This window comes from Triturus cristatus, chromosome 8 (genome assembly GCF_964204655.1).
Source record: "Triturus cristatus chromosome 8, aTriCri1.1, whole genome shotgun sequence".
NCBI lineage: Eukaryota > Metazoa > Chordata > Amphibia > Caudata > Salamandridae > Triturus > Triturus cristatus.
The window spans coordinates 1,239,710,977-1,239,724,315 of record NC_140591.1 but is presented as its reverse complement, the minus strand read 5'-3'; the positions used below and the strand labels follow the sequence as shown (position 1 = coordinate 1,239,724,315).

Below are 13,339 nucleotides of genomic sequence, written 5' to 3'. Positions count from 1 at the left end.
TGAGAAACGTGAAAACCCTACAAGAAAAATGAACGGGGCGCGCAGAGGGGCCATCCCGCTGACAGAATGGCGCTAGCCTCAGCTCGCGCACCGGATTCCCCAGGCAGCGGTGGACACGCGCGACGCTCCGAGGGCGCAGGAGACCCGGGACTCTGGGGTCAGACGAGGCCAGGGGCGCTCCACCGCCAGAGGACTCTCCAAAGGTCACCGTCAGGAGGAGCGGCGCCCTGGAGCACTGCGACGAAACCCGAGCACAAAGGAGCACCTGCCGCACACCCTGCCAGGCGGAGAGGGCTGCTCACCTCGAATCCCCTCCCTGTCCGCCCCATCCATCGGCTCCAAGTCCCCACGCTGCGCTCCGAGGGGCGGCTACCGGACAAAGCCCTCACCACCGGCCCCGTGGCACTCTGGTGCCGAGACCCCCACACTCTCCCCTCCACCCCCGGTCCTCTCCGTACCTGCTGCCCCCGGCCTCATATCCCGCAGGGAGCTCTCCGGGCGGTGGTCGCGGCGCTGCGGCGGTGGACCTGCTCCTCCGGCTCGGTTAGTGCGGCGCGCTGTGCGGCCAGGAAGCCTCCGAACGGCAGACACCGTCGCGGCAGCGCACCGCTTCCCATTTGGCGCCTTTCCTCCTCCCTCTCTCCTCCTCCCTCTTCCACCCGCCCCTCCACCTCGAGCTGCTGGCTGCTCGCCAGCTTTCCACCGTGTCACCTCCTGCTGCTGCAGCCTTGCGGGCAGCCTCGGGACGGTGGGGGAGGGGTGCTGCCGCGCCTCTTACGGGCGGGGGGGGGGGGGGGGGGCTGCAGGAGCCAGCCAGCCCCTGGGGTTAACCCCCACCTTCCGGAATGCAAACCGTGCCACAACCGCCTCCCCCCCCAGGTCTGTTGCCAGGCTACTGGCCCCAGCTCTACTGCACCGCGCCTGCTGGCACCAACGGTGCCTCGACTCACAAAGCGCGTCTCGAGGCGCTCTTGGGCTCCAGCTTAACAGGACCCCACGATTTATTTTTATCCCAAATGTCTGGCATGCCTAAAAGGGAGTACTGCCATGTCAGGACATTATTTTCACACACACACACAAACATAACCCTCGTGCTGAGCGCGCTTAATAAACGTGGCGTTTTAAATAGCGCCTCATACTCCATCCTACAGTTTCTCGGCGCTGTATTTACCTGCTCAGATTACCGATTTAATGGTATTCCCATACGAACTGCGTGTATTATAAAAGTCCTGGCCTAAAAAGGCAGATTCAGCATTTTACCCTGAATGAAATGCCTGGCTCGTTTAAAAATATACATTATTCTTCTTAGTTCTTAAACTTAAAACCTCGAACTTCAAATCTCTATTTGTCTGGACACCGATGTCACACACGTTGCTAACTTCTTTAGTCCTCATTACATGGCATTTCTCTGGTGAGACCTTTCAGACACAGAATGAGCGGCATCGAGTTTTTATGTCGTTTTTGACCTCAGAGTGCTTTACACAGATGCAAAACATATATACCCTGCAAAGCTACAAGCACCTTACAGAAAGATAATAAAAGTAGCAGGCTTCTTCAGAAGGTTTCTCTGTTAGCAGAGCCCTTCAAGAGAACCATACGAGTAAAGTTTAACTTGTTTTTGCTATGTTTTCTGGCTTTAAATTAGGTCGGATGAGTCCTAAAATGATGTACAACTCAAGAATTGTTGCTGTAACATCACTTTAGAACTCGAGAGACGGATGGGTCACGGTTTCTTACCAGCCCAGAGATTTAATCTACCACATTTGAGAGACACCTAAAATCAGATGTAAACTGCTGAAAATGTGGCAGAATTAAGCAGACGCAGTTAAAGACCAGTGCGGCATGAGGAGTCTAAAAGTGGTTGACGAAAATAAAATGCTAATAAAACGTGCTGTCCTTATTCGCTTTAAAACATTTCTATTTGGGGCTATATAATTCTGACCTGAAACAAGCACACCAGGGTACATATTTTGACAGCTCCCGAGACCAGTAGCCGTCGAGTGTGAGGACGCGAGAGGTGTCCTTAAGTGTGAGAGCGTAGGTATGAGAAGAAGTGTGCCCCGGAGGCCAGGCTGAAGCGACGGACAAGGCCGGCAGCCCACAGAAGAGCGCGGGCAGGACGCAGAGCCTGGCCTGGATGGAACGCGCCTGCGGACACTTATCCGGCCTACGGGGGGGCGAGAGGGGCGATCCCGCATCATCAGACTATGGTGCCCGCTCACGCACAGCAGCAGATACTGGCAGGGGCGCCCGCACAGCCCCGAGAGGAGGAGTGCGCAGGAAGCCCAGAGGAGGCTGCCGACACCCGAGAGAGAAAGGAGGAGGTAAACAGCATCCCAGAGACCCAACGGAAGACGAAGGCAGTGGCCTGGTTGTGGCACAGGCAGCCCTGAGGGGAGGAGGGCACAAGACACCCTAGAGAACCCAAAGCCGCCCAGACAGAGGAGGGACCCGAGAGAAAAGGAAGGCAAACTGGCACCCCATTAGAGAAGGATGACGAACGCACACCGGAGAAGAGAAAGAACAGATACTTCAAAAGAGGAGGGTGTGGTATAGTGCAGAGGCGCGCTCCGAAACCCCAGAAGCGCCGCACGAGCGCAGAATGCAAGACATCATGAACAAAAAATATAATGGAAATATTGCAAAGGAGACATCCCTCTCTCCGTGGAAGGGACGATATTCGGATTGAATCAGTAAACTCTGAGAAACTCTAGGCCGCCAAGCCGAGGAAGTGCTAAAACTCGGCACTTCTGGTGGCTGGCTGAAACACACCCCTCTTATACGGTATCTGATCAGAAGATATCCTGGGCTGGAGAGAGTGCGTGTGCGCGAGGTGGGAGACAGTCTGTGTCTAGACGAGACTGCAGAGTACATGAGTTTATACAGGAGATAACGGGCACAAAGCGCACGAGTGCCGGAGCCAAGGGTGACCTGGGACACAGTTCACGTGAGTCCAGGCAGGGCACACAAACCGAGGCCATCGAGTGCATGTCTGTCACGACAAAATACAGCTCGGGTTCACGAGCATCTTGCCAGCGATGCATGTGGATTTACACAGAAGACAGCCAGATCCACAGAGACTGCCTGCGTGTTGAGGCTGGAGACACCTTGGGCCAGAGTGCAGGCCTGTGGAGACAAGCAGCAGCCCGGCCAAGGGAGAGTTCACGAGCGTCTAGGCAAGAGACACCTCGGTACACGGCGTTCATAGGAGTCTAGGCAGGAGACACCTCGGGCAAAGGAGTGCAGGTCTGTGGGGACAAGCGGCAGCCCGGGCCACGGTAAGTTCGTATGCGTCTAGGCAGAGGGCACCTCGGGCAAAGGAGTTTTCATATCATCGAGACAGATGACCTCTGGAGCTACATAGTCCATGCGTGCACAGACAGGCTAGTGTGTACGCGAATCCGGGTAGGCAGAAAGCAATAGTGTATTTTTAGTAAGGAGACAACGGACCACAAAAGGTGACTGGTAAGAAACTCGCGTTTCCTTCCCTGGTCGCAGCTCCGCGGACGTCAGCTCGCATCCGTGTTCTCCACAGAGCTCAAGTTTGAGCCCGCCTCGAAGCCCTGAGCCTCGGAACGTCTGCCAGTCATAAGAGCAGCCACAGCCACCCATCCTCATCCGCAGAACGGGGAGAGGGAGAACGCCTAGAATTAAACCTCTCTGGCATAGCAGGAAGAGGGGCCGCAAAGCCCTATGGGATGCCTTCCCCCGAAGTGCAAGTCACTACACTTATGGTATAATCATTCCAGGTACACCCACACCACCCCTGGGAAGTCTAGATCATGCCCTGCCTAGAACTCCATGGTCACTCAATTGTGCACATACCGCTTTAGTTTATTCGACCCCCTTTCGGACATAGATCCACATATTACCAAAAACTAGTGTAACATGAGAGTGATTGGTGGTCGTTACTTTACGGTGGCCCAGGTGGGCACGCTGCTGCCCTACATAAACTACATTGGCGACGAGGGGCGCGGCAAGCTGCTTTGAGCCGATTAAGGAGCGACACGAATAATCCAAAGAATGTGCTGCATTTGCACAGGCTAGATACGTGCCAGAGCTGACCGGAGCAGGGGATCGGAGATTATACACACCGCGCGAATACACACGAATCAACTGTGCACACGCAGCAGCACTGGACAAAAAATCCGATGCGCAAAACTGATCGAACTTTTAAAATGAGTAGTTGGTGTGTACGCCACACACGCGCGCATCCTGCTTTAATCATAATACGGTGAAAGGGGGTGGGCGCCCCGCCTCCTCCACCCTCGTAGGAGCTGCTGCCGGGGATGAGCCGGCCATGGCAGCCAGCCACACGGGAGGTCACACGCTGCTGCTCTTAATATTTTCCAGGCGCCTCGCCCTCCTCCTCCTCCTCCCCGCCGCCGCGGGCAAATCAACTCCTTCATCGCGCACAGAGCCTCGGCTTCCGATCCCGGCCGCGCCATCTTAGAGGCAGATGGAGAGGGGGTACAGCACGAGAGCAGGGGGGAGACGATTCACGGCAAACTTCTCGGGGCAAGGTCATTGCGTGCTTTATATGCCGTTCCCCAACACAGACACAAAACATACTGTCAACCAGGTTTCCCTTCTGCAGGGCCCATCAAGGGAACCCATTAGTGCTGGGATGCCCAAGGGTACTACGTGATATATGAATGCTTAATAGTAATAATAATAAGCCTCTAGTGGCAGAGCTGCATTTGGTCATGGGTGCCTCCCCCACCCCTCATTACAGCTTAGTGGGGAAACCGAGATCCGGTTGAGGAGGTGACGGTGTACAACAGCCCCCCCCCCCCCCCTCCAGCGTGCTTGGAGAGCTCGACATGAACTTTTGGGGAGGATTGATCGTGTGGAAATCCCCCGGGAAAAGGAAGGCGATTTGGGGTGATGGCGTTGGTGTAGCTGCGCAAGATGTCCCCCTGAAGTTTTAGTGGTGGGTCCACGCCTTGCTCTTAGTTGGACAAGGACCCCCTCCTCTTGTAAGGAGACCATTTTAATTCGGGGGGGGGAGGGGGGGAGGGGGGGCAGTGCACGGCGGTCCCCGCATCTTCAGTGTTTATCAGCGAACTACACCTGAACCATGGGTAAAACTGCGCGTTCCAATCACGTCCCACTGGCAATCAATAGGCTGCAAATTTAGAGAAAAGCAGCAGCCCCGGGTTAGAGGCATGCCGCAGATTCAGCGCCACGCGGCCTTCTAAACCGACCCGCGGGCACCGGGTGACATTTTACAAATTGGACACCAGGTAACTTACAGAGCAGAAAAAAAATGTTTCTGATAAAGCTTGTATACAGCGAGGAAAAACAGTCGACAATACAATAAGCACATTTAATGGCAGGGAGTGCGTTCGGGGGTAGACACGTCTGAAGAAAAAAGGACACTTCCGGGCATTTCTAGAATATTGAGGAGTAAAAAGCACGGTTATCAAGATTATAGATGCCTTCAAATTTGGGTCAGCTTCCCTGTGCCATCACCAGTTAGGAGGACGTCTCGCGAACAGAATTAAAACTGAATGCGAAGGCAGCTCTCCAAGACTACGGGAAAACACTCGTGCGCTTTCCGAAAACAAAGCAACAGAAACCCCACAGGCACCCGGCGCAGCCTTTTCCGCGCCAGCCTCCTTCCCCGCCCCTCTCTCGTTTCACTGACAGGAAACGAGAAGTTGAAAAGAAAACCCCACACACGCTGCCCGGCGGCGGAAAATCCACCAGCATGTGTGCGCGGGCTGCCGGCGCCGCCTGCAGCCCCGACTCCGGGGCCCACAGGGCCAGGGTCAGAGGCGGAGAAGCACCAGCGCCGGGAGTCAGACACACTGGCCTTCGTGTGCCCCGCGCTCGGAACAGCGGGGCTGCTCCACTGTCAGTGGGGCCATCTAAGTAGTCTTAAACTCCACCACGTTGGAAGGCCGTCACCAGGGCTGGCACTCTGTGGAAAAAGACAGCTGGTTGTGGTGCGTGGGCAGAGGCAGGCTCAGGCCCAATATACTGGTTGACACCTAGCCCCGTGACTTACACAAGGCTTTTTGCGCCAAAGAACATTTGTTGTGGCCTGTGAGTCCCCCTGGCACAGTAGAAGCCAAGTAAGGCAACAACTTCCAGAACGGGGTGGGGTGCCGGTATTAACGGAACGCCACGCACATGTTGTTGGCGGGTAAGGGAGCTATACTTGCGCCCCTTCCTCTCACTGCGGTTTAGAACCACTACTCTCTCTGTGACGTGAAAACTCCATACACGATGTTAGGGCTGGCTATGGAGAAGTGTGGTGCACTCCCCTCAGCTCTGTGCAGGGGTGGCGTTAGCCCGGCTGTGGTGTAAGAGGTAAATCCGCTCTGGCAGTGATGTATGTAGGGTGATGTCAGCCCCCACCTCCCCTGTATTATGAGGGTGGTTTCAATCCAGGCAGTGCGTATCGTGGCGTCAGCCCCCGCGCAGGCCTTGTGTGGGGCGGCGTCAGGTCAGTCTGTGGTGTACCGTAGTGTCAGCCCTGGCTGCCTTGTAGGGCGGTAACAGCCCAGGCTCGTCGCCTGGGTGCATTCATCGACCGCGGCCCCGGACATGCTTTTTGCATAATTGCGGCTGACAGGGCCTGTGGTTGCCTCGTTTACGGAGCAGCAGATCGGAAGGCCTGATGGATGCGCCCCCCGCCCACTCCCCCAGACACTCTCCGCCGTACGCAGCTCGCGCATTGCCCGCAGCACCGCCCACCTCAAAAGATTACGGGCTCGCACTCCAAGCCCCCGAGGAAGAGGTTTGGTGGTGGGCGCGGAGGCAAAACGTCTATTGCTATGTTAACGCCACGTTAAGTGGCTATAAAAAAAAAAAACTCCAAATGTAAAACGGCCGCATGCTAGCACCCCCGGGGTGGCTGGTATTGTTGAATAATGTCAGAGTGAGCGTGAAGTGCGCTTTCCCCTGAGCTATAGTGCCTTGAAGTCTGTGGCAGGGTAGCCATTTTTGTCCCATTGAAATGTCCTTGTTCCGAATCTTCCGCGGCCCAGAATATCCCACAAATCTGGTTTTGGCAGAAATCAACAAGCATGTTGTCGGATCGAGACGCTGGCCAGCCCCAGTTCCCAATACCCCAAAGTCCCCCTGGCACTACTTTTCCTGCCGTGTGGGTGCCAGCGAGGCGTGCAAAGCAAAGACGTATAGTGGCGAGAGGACGGGGCACCCCACAACCTCGCCACTTTAATTACCAGCTCAACGGCCCAGACGGCATCGGGAGCCTGGCAGATGTGTGGGGGTGACGCGGGCACACTGCGGGAAGGGTCGGCCTGTTACACTCCCACTCCCCCGCCGAAAAAACACGGCAGAGACGGGTAGATTCTACCCCCCCCCCTCCAAATGAAACCAGTAGTACGCTGTTGCACACTTAAGACCCAGGATTCCCCGCAGTCCATGTAGCGCCCCCATCCCGCCCCATCAGGGCAGAGCGCTTTCCTCTGGCTCGGAGGTGCAACGGATGGCTCTCCTTAGACGGCAGCGCTCGGGCAGGAGCCTACCTAAGACCCCACCCTTCCACTGAGCTCCAGACTCGACCCCTAGGGATCCACCCCGAGCCCAGCCACCGCGCGCGTGGCTTCGACCGCCCAAGGTCAACATATTGCATAAAAATACGTTTTTATAAACAAGTTACAGCCACCTGAACACCCTGGCAGACCCGGCCTACTTTAAACATTGAGGGAGAGGCGTGTACACTCCTGAACACAACAGGAAAGGGGCCATGAAAGACTGCAGCATAATATATATATTATATATATATATATATAAAAAAAAAATACATCAACATACACTCTATTAGCTCCTGGGGGCTGCATGAGAGAACGCGGAGACAGCAAGGAATACACTGGAGTACCAATAACTTGAAATGCAAGAATACCGGATATTTACAGCGTTTAGAACCGAAGCAAGTGCGACACGAAGCACTATAAAAACAAGTCCTTCGTTCTCACTACCCATTGTTTAAGCCAAGCCGCCATAGCTGAACTCAGTATCTTCAAGGGACAGAGTCCTGCGTTCCCTCCCCCTCCCCACACAAAACCCAGGCTGCGAAGGAAGGATATGAAAATGAAACTCAGTGACACGGAAAGACCTCAATCGTGGGGGAGGGGCCATGCAGCTCCTGCTGTGTGTGTGGGGTGGCTTATTAACCAGTGGTCTAAGGCCGCAGGCAAACACGCAGAACAAATACAAAGAGCGCACACAGGCTGGCAGTCGCGCACACAAACGTGGCCCCAAGAACCGCAGATACTGGGCAAAGTCAGAGAAACGACCCAGGCGCAGAGAAACAAAAAACACCATGCACACCAAAACAGCACACAGCAGGTACAGGGCAAAGACAGAGTGTATGGAGGGGGCACAGGCGTGTACACATACACAGCCCACAGACAAACACGGGAGGTACGGGCGGAAAAACGGGCACTGTCGCAGACAGGCAGAAATGGCGCAGACCAAGACCACGCATCGGATACAATGCAAACAAAGTGAAGCACTCATGGAAACAGAGAAGGAAATGGGCATACAGAAACTACAGACAACCTGCCCCTCCCAAAAAATACGCAGGGGCCATAAGGAGTCATAGCTGCACAGAGGAGCAGGGAAACAACGACAGCAGGAAGAGGTAGAAGGCAGCCAGGCACACACACTGCACAGTCACACGGACGGCTCCTGCAGTTATTACAATCGACCCGGTGGCGATAATGCCGTACGGCTCACTGCGCCCCCGCAGGGTCAGAGGGTCACCCCCATAACAAGCCGATTACTGCAGAGAATGCGCCAGTCCGTCAGGGGCTGCCTTTTGGGGACACCCTCGCGCGATTCATGCTGCCTTGGGTAGGCTACAGGCTGGCCTCCGATTACGTGACAGTGGCAAAACGAACAGCCGATGGTGTTACATTATAGATCATACAGCCACGATTCTGTATCAATCGTGCGTGGGCCCAGTGGTGTGAAAGAAAGGCCAGCTGCGTCCCTTTCATAATGTTTTTATTGCTAACCCAGGACATGCGGTCCTATTTTCCCTGCCTGCAGCGCCAAGACTATCTCTGCAGCAGCGCTTTACAACCCCTCGCCAAAAAGTGCGGGCGAACGCTGCAGTGTGAGCCACCCCTGGCAGGACAAAATGCACGCGTCGCCCAAGACACCATGGGCGGCTCGAGCGAAGGCGTACTGGTCGTGCCAAGGGCAGGAGTTCTTGTCAGACCAGCACGAGTGGAAATCGGAGTGTTCACATATGTGTTTGTACCCAGCCACGTCTCAAACTGTACAGTGTGGGGTTAAATGTAGGGTGCGAATGTCGATAAAAGACAAGATATACAATAACACAGATTTTTTTAAACTGAACTTTAAGTCAAATCCCATTTTATTTCCATAATACAGCCTAAACTATGTGAGAAACACTGCTTATTAACTCACATGTTGTACTTTACAGTGGAAGGGTTACTCGCAAGGCCCATTCAATGCAATTTCAACACCAACATAAGACTTAATTAACCACTATGCACTGGTTATGTTGAAATAACATTGCTTACAACTGTTACACTGGAATAAGTACTATACAAAGCATTCCTCACATATGCAGATCAGCCGAGTGTAATAAGCCATTTTACTATCATTAATAATATATAAATTTCCAGGCAAACACCACAGCTCGGGATTAATCTTCGCCAATAACCACCTTAATTAGCATCCATAAAAGTCTATCTATTGTCAGCTTCAATAGCTGCAGAGACCTTCACTTCTTGGTACAGTTACTCACTCGTCTTTAAGGCGCTTCATGCCGCACCTCTGCGTTTCGATCATTGTAAATAACAGAGTTTACAACTTAGGACGTTCAAATTAACCTACTGGTCAGCAACCAGCACAGAACTGAAGCTGGGGCACCACCCTGCGTGACGAAGCCAAACGCCACCCTCGACATGCAGTCAACCAGCTTGGAAAGTGCACCATTACGTGCATGTTTGCAAAAGACTAGAGGCATAGTTGTTGGGCCAGCGTACCATGTAAACATTCTTGACAGGTAATACGGGCCAGCAAACCCACCACCGGCTCTGGGGACTTAAAACTACCCTGACAGATGGAAACTGCGGTTTACACACTAGCGAGCCATAATACACCTATGCACCGTGCGCACCCTGTATGAAAAATAACGAAAGACCCCACCACAACTAGACACCCAGATACATGAGAAACCAATATATTCACATCTTTTCACCCGAAAGGTGACGCTTAACACGTGACCCCCCCCCCCTTTTTTTTCTATTGTAAAGGTCTCAAACTGCCCATTAATTTAACACTCCAAACAGAAAGCGTGTACAACAACCAACCCTCGGATTCCCAACAAACACACACCGGCACAGAGATAACCATATTTATCTAAAAAATTAAACATTCAGCAACTGACAAGCTCCGCTCTTTATCGCCACATATGCATGCGAAAGTGTAATGTTTGTCGACCCTGCTTTTATGGGGCCCAACCGCATAGAATTAAGTGGTATTGTCCCCATGAGGTGGGTTGGGGGGGAGGCGGTGGGTTTTGTTTTTTTACGGAGAAGCCTTGAGACGTGCTACAGGAGGCGGCGGCCCACGATAGGGGGTAAAGTTGCGAGACGGGGCTGCAGCCGCGGCAGAGGAGGCCCCGAAGGAGCAGGCAAGCCGGCTTGCCTTTCAAATGAACCCACGCAGGCAGGCAGCCGTAAAGTGCCGGAGCTCCGCCGCCGCCTCCCCCATAATGAGCGCTTTGTGAGCCGAGCGGCCGGCGGGGCCAGCAGCTGTCACACTGTTTGCACTCGTTGTAAACAGGCCTCGCACCCTGCGCCCGGCGGGGAGGGGGCGCACGCGGGAGGGGCCCGAGAGAGGTGCCAGGCACGACGTGCGTGAACAGCGAGAGAGGGGCAATAAGGGTGCCAGGCACTGTGAGCTTGCAGAGGGAGTTACAGCTATACACGCAGAGAGGCGGGGAGATGCCAGGCATTGCGTGCATAAGGAGAGGGGCAACACGGTAACTTAAAGGTACTATGCACGCAGAGGCGAGGCGTACCGGAGGGGCACGAGAGGTGTCAGGCACAGTGTGTGCCCGTAGATAGAAGGGAGCCGGGGAGCGCCCTGGGCATGAGGGAGGGGCCCAGAGAGGTGCCAGGCACGACGTGCGTGAACAGCCAGAGGAGTGCAATAAGGGTGCCAGGCACGGTGTGCTTGCAGAGGGGCGGAGCGATGTCAGGCATTGCGTGCATAAGGAGAGAAGCAACACGATACCAGGTACTATGCACGCAGAGGGTTACCTAGAGGGGCGCCGGGCCCTGTGTGCAAGCAGAGGGATAGGGATGGGCAAGGGCAGAAGATGCCACGCACAGTGTGTGCATAAGGAGGGGTACCGGAGGGGAGCGAGACGGGTGCCAGGCTCAGTATGCGTTCCAGAGATACACTGACTGGTTGGTGGCGGCTTGGGAGGCGGGTGCTTGAGCGGTACATGAAGGACGGGAAGCGAGAGGTGCTGGGCACAGTGGGCATGCGCAGACAGGGGCAGTTGGGGTGCACAGGCACGGTGTGTACGAGCAGAGGGGCACGGGGAAGGTTGGCCTAGCGAGAACAGGGAATGGGCAATAGGCACAGCGTGTACGAGCTGCGGGCACTAGCAAGGGAAGCCTGGAGAGGTACCACCTACCGAGTGGGTACCCACAGAAGGCCATGGGGCGGAGAACAGTCATACGCCAGGCACTGTATGCGCCCAGGAAGACACGGGAGGTGGGCGGTGCCATGGACTGTGAGCGCACAGGAAGGTGGGCATTGGGAGTGCCAGGCAGTGTGTCGAGCTGGACACGGGGCCGTCGGCCTAGATAATGCCGGGCACTGAATGTGCATATGATGGGCCTGCCAGGCACTTGGTGCTCACAGAGGTGGGCACAAAGAGGGCAGCCAGGAGTGCGCCAGTCATTGGATGCGCGAACGGCAGGGGGAGTACTGCCCACCACCTGAAGGAGGTGCCAAGGCAATTCTGTGTGGAGATCTAGGAGGTATTAAGTGCAAGGTTACACGACGCCCGCCTGGAGAGTGCATCGGGTTACGACGCTCACGCAGGGGCCACGGTGACTGTAGGATCGACAGCGCGCATCCCATTACGTGGTCATTGGCCACACGTCCTACAAGGCAGGGCAAGAGGTTTACATTTCAACCTCTCCCCAAAACATCCAAAGGCCGTAGGAGTTTGAAGTCTCGTGGGGCTTCGCTGACGATAGTTCGTTCAATTAAACACAGCTGGCGCAGGGGTGATTCTGTGGAACATGCCAACGTGGAGCACGCAACCGTGAAGTGTGTGTGGAGGGGGAGGAGGGCAGTTTCCTAAGTGCCTTTCTCGATATCTAGTCTGTACACGGGAGGCCTCGAGTGCCTCCTCCCCCCGCCCCCCCGAATATTGCACCACGTACTTTTTCTGGCCCATATCGACCTGGTACTATCAGTAGTGGCCAATGCATAATTATGGCCTATAGGTTATTTTGAGCGCATCCCGAGGGTCCTGTATCCAGATATTCATAGCTTTTAGACTATGTAACACCTCTAACCCCCCCCCCCCCCCCGTCACCGAAGCTGCTGAGACAGGGTCAGAGAAGAGACCAAACTCACCTAGACTTGCTATAATCTCTAGGAGCCGCAGAAGCAGCCCAACACCTATGGATGTCAATAACTCACCGTCTCCCTCACAGGTGGAAACATTCCGTTTCATCGTTTCTTGCTTGTGTGCCATTACACAGGTACACTAGACAGTCTTGGTGTCCCAGAAGGCATTCCCGCCTAAGCCATCTTGACGGCTGCGTCTGTGGATACAGGTGGCCTACAGGCAACTCACTCAGAACTGCACAAGCCCTCAGTGGGAAGGCTGGTAACAGTCTGAGCTACTGGCAGGTACCCAGGCAGAATCCCTGCCCGTAGGGCTGTCTGGGGTTCCGGCGTCCCCAGGTGGCTTCTCAGACCTGGATGAGCGCGAACCTGCCCACTTATATTATTGCCAGGCTTTCGAGGCTCCGCGGGCACGAGGCCCCTTTGGAGCCCCGGCACACTGCGGATACCAAACAACCAGCCGGGGCCCGCCGTTCACAGAGGCCTCCCTCCCCAGCTGGTGTATTCTGCAGAACATGCCCGGACGGCCGGGGAAATGTGTGCACGCTGGGCGGAGGCGGGAAGGGGGGGGGGCATCTATTTAGAGCTGTCACTGCAGACGAGTTGCCCTACGAAGCTGTTGCCGTCAGTGATGGGTATCCGGGCTGGCAACGGCCAGCACGGTAAAGCTGCAAGGCTCAGCAGAAGCAAGTCCTTGCCCGCCACCCGCGCAGAGACCGAGGAGGGG

At 55.1% G+C, this 13,339-nt stretch overlaps 1 protein-coding gene across 9 annotated transcripts in view; it reads right to left on the bottom strand.

Moving 5' to 3' along the window:
• Positions 1-13,339, bottom strand: part of BCOR (BCL6 corepressor) — a 58,359-nt gene that overhangs the window by 34,690 nt on the left and 10,330 nt on the right. For 2 of the 9 annotated variants that reach the window (XM_085622920.1, XM_085622927.1), the window contains exon 1: positions 459-614. The exons of the other annotated variants lie outside the window; for them this stretch is intronic. The gene's annotated coding sequence lies outside the window, so the exon portion shown is untranslated. Of the gene's footprint in view, positions 1-458; positions 615-13,339 lie in introns of those variants that run through there. 9 annotated transcript variants of the gene reach the window in all.